This window comes from Limulus polyphemus, unplaced genomic scaffold (assembly GCF_000517525.1).
Source record: "Limulus polyphemus unplaced genomic scaffold, Limulus_polyphemus-2.1.2 Scaffold1010, whole genome shotgun sequence".
Lineage (NCBI taxonomy): Eukaryota > Metazoa > Arthropoda > Merostomata > Xiphosura > Limulidae > Limulus > Limulus polyphemus.
In genome coordinates this window covers 308,967-312,201 of record NW_013666620.1, presented here as the reverse complement: position 1 = coordinate 312,201, position 3,235 = coordinate 308,967, and the positions used below count along the sequence as shown (strand labels likewise).

The 3,235-nt window shown below is 34.3% G+C and overlaps 1 protein-coding gene across 6 annotated transcripts in view; it reads left to right on the top strand.

Moving 5' to 3' along the window:
- Positions 1-3,235, top strand: part of LOC106461683 (tripartite motif-containing protein 2-like) — a 21,190-nt gene that overhangs the window by 7,140 nt on the left and 10,815 nt on the right. For 4 of the 6 annotated variants that reach the window (XM_022388704.1, XM_022388703.1, XM_022388700.1 and 1 more), the window contains one exon: positions 2,161-2,300. The exons of the other annotated variants lie outside the window; for them this stretch is intronic. The gene's annotated coding sequence lies outside the window, so the exon portion shown is untranslated. The remainder of the gene's footprint in view (positions 1-2,160; positions 2,301-3,235) is intronic. 6 annotated transcript variants of the gene reach the window in all.

The window sequence follows — 3,235 nt, the reverse complement described above, 5'->3', positions numbered from 1 at the left end:
CGTGAATTTATGTAAAATAGCATACAGGTCACATGACCTACTAAAAAGTTATAAATACTTTAGCAATGTCTTGTAATTCACTCCCGAGGATGACATTGCAACATCGAAACATGTAGAGTCGTCAACTTTTTGAAAGCCATAAATAGGCCTAAATAAAATGTTTTTAATTGTGTATCATTTTAATGTTGAATATTATTTATGATTTTAACTTTATACACAAGTGCCAAAATACTAATAATAACTGGATAACATTTAAACCAATGTCAATGACTTATTTCAAGCTGTTATATGTAGTTTTAAACAAAACCAACAATAATTTTAATAGCTGTTATTAAACAAGTAGTATTCTAACTTTCATCACTGCGTGATGTAGATGTTTTACAGGTGTTGCAAGTAATAAAGACATCAGGTGTTAAATCTTGGCATCGGTTATTAATTTTTTTGGTTTGAATTTTGTTGGTTTATTATGACGTAAGTTGGCCATTGAGATTGTTTTTTTGTTATAGACCTAGTAACTTATTTTAATGTCTTTCGTGTATTTGTATTGCTCCCCCCCCCTGGTGAATTAGCGGTAAATTTGGGAGCTAAAATTTTAGTTCTATCTGTGTGATTTGCACAACACAGCTGGTGTCCTGGTGGTTAGGGTTCTCGACTCCCAATTTGCTGATCGCGGGATCGACACCCGGCGCCATACATGCTCTACCTTTCAGCTGTGGTGGCATTATGATGTGACGCTCAATCTATCTATGGGTTGGTAAAGATTAGTCCAAGAATTGTTGGCGGGTAATTGTCTTCTTTGTGGTGTCGGAAGTTCAAAATTAGAGACTGCTGCAGATTGAATTAGTAGTTATACTTTTAAACACTAATTTTTACATAAGTAATACTGAGTCACAATGAACCAATTAACCCTTCCACTGTGGGCAGGTTAAAGTGCGCATGTCATGATCTTTTAGAAAGTTGTTTACATGTTACTGTAAGTACTCAAAATCTTTGTTTTTCGAAGTATTTCTTATTTATTCTACAATGTTTTAATAGAAATAACTAAACTTTAAGCATTCGTGATTAAAGAGTATTTTATTGGTTGATTAATAAGTTTGCTGAAAGGGAAATGGGATTTTATAACCATGTGCACGTGTATCTTTGTATGCCTGTATGGTATACTGCTAGGTTTATTGGATCGTCTCTGAACCATATGCTGCAGTAAACGTTTTCACAGATTCAAAGTGCAATATTATTACTCTGGGGAATTCTTGTTGTAAACACTTTATTCCATTTATTTAATGTTTTTTGCGGTATATACAAAAACACAGCTTACATACATGTAACAAAAAATAGGCTTTAAATGCATACACCAAACAAAATGGGAGGAGAAGGGGCTTAAAATTCAGAAATTCAGTACGCTTAATATGAAATCCACGTTGCCTGGCTCATTTTTGACATTAAGGGAACCTTGCTATAGAGGGCATTTGGACGCAGTCAGAAGGGTGCCCTTAATGTCGAGGTTTTACTGTAACTCTTACAATATATAGATCTGGTATAGCCTGGTGGCTAGGGTGTTTAACTCGCAATCCTACTTTTCATTGGTAAAAGAGTAGTCCAAGAGTTGGCGGAGAGTCGTGATGACTAGCTGCCTTACCTCTAGCCTTACACTGCTAAATTAGGGACGGCTAGCGCAGATAGGTCTCGTGTAGCTTTGCGCAAAATTCAAAACAAACAATTAAATAAAAGCACAGAGAATAAAAATATTCAAAACCTCAAGTTTCTGACTCTCAAGGTCTTGCAATTTAACCTATTATTAACGATCATCGAGCATTGCATACACTACAAAGACTGTACTTGGGATAATTCAAGTACAAATAACCTTAAACATCCTACACCTAGTGGTTTAGTTGAGGTTGCAAGGGACCATCAAGATATTATACAGTTTAAATAACGCTAGATTGTATTTAATTTTTAAAATTATTATACCCAATTAAAATAGTGGTCGTGGGTAGATGAAGTCACTTCCTGGAAACTGTTGATTGGCTTGATGTCGGTTATTTTTATTGCATATTATAATACTTGTCTAGTTTGAAAGCTTGTAATTTCACTTTAAAAAGAGAAATGTGAGAGAGGGCGTTATAATCGTAATATGGATGTAATGTTCAGCATTATTAACAGGATTGTTTCAAAAACTGGTCATTTCAAACATCAAGCACCTTAAGAATTAAAGTTGATGAGGAATTCGAAGAAATTAGGTGTAAAAGTTTGAACAAGTGTGGTCCTCTCAGGTTAATACTGATTTCTACAACGAGTACCAGGTAGGTACATTTTATTAACTTGAGGACTGGCAGGATAAGTCACGAAATAATATTGAATTTAACTAAACTGACTGAGTTTAAGCAAAAAAAAATAAACAGACTAGACAAGATATATAATACAAAATGAAAGTAATATTTGTTTGTTACGAAGACAAAAATGTAGTGTGTATACTTGCTTTCTTGATCCTATATCAACTGGCTTTCTTCCCTCAAGATGTCTTCTATTCAGCCAACTCACCTGAGATTCATTGTAGTAATTTTTAAATCTAATGTTTCTTACTTAACCGGAAATGTCTGATTTACCTATAGCTACTAACACTACCAACGTGACTGGTCATTTTCATTCAACATAGAAAAGACCACAAACTCGATATCATCTGGCCTAGTATTGAAGGAAACTGTTGTCGAAATTCTTGCACAACTTACAATATTACAGCAATACCTTCCACGGGTAGAACAGATGTTATCCCCAGAGTACAACAAAGGAACAAATGCAGCTAGAATGAAATGAACTTAACGGCTATCTGTACCAGATGTTATGCGAGAATTGCACGGACTCTGAATAAACGAAAAATGTTGAGACATCCTACGTTAAAATGAAAAGGTAGAAAACGCCTGCATACAATATACAAAAGTTAAGATAGTTATTTGAAATTCTTCATTTCGCTTTGTGATATCTCTACGAGATGTGATATATTTTTATAGCCAATGAAACCGCGCGTGCACTTTGCTTGCTTTTCTCAGTGAGAAATGGAATCTAAAATGCGCCTCCTAAAACAAACTCTTATGCTTACCAGTACCGTCTATCCAAAGCAAATTCTAAATATTTTAAAAAGATTTCTGTTAAAGCGTTGTTCTTACATTACCAGTTTTAATTGTATAAAGTTCAGAGAGAGAAACCATAACAGACTATAATGTAATAAAACTTGAAATGT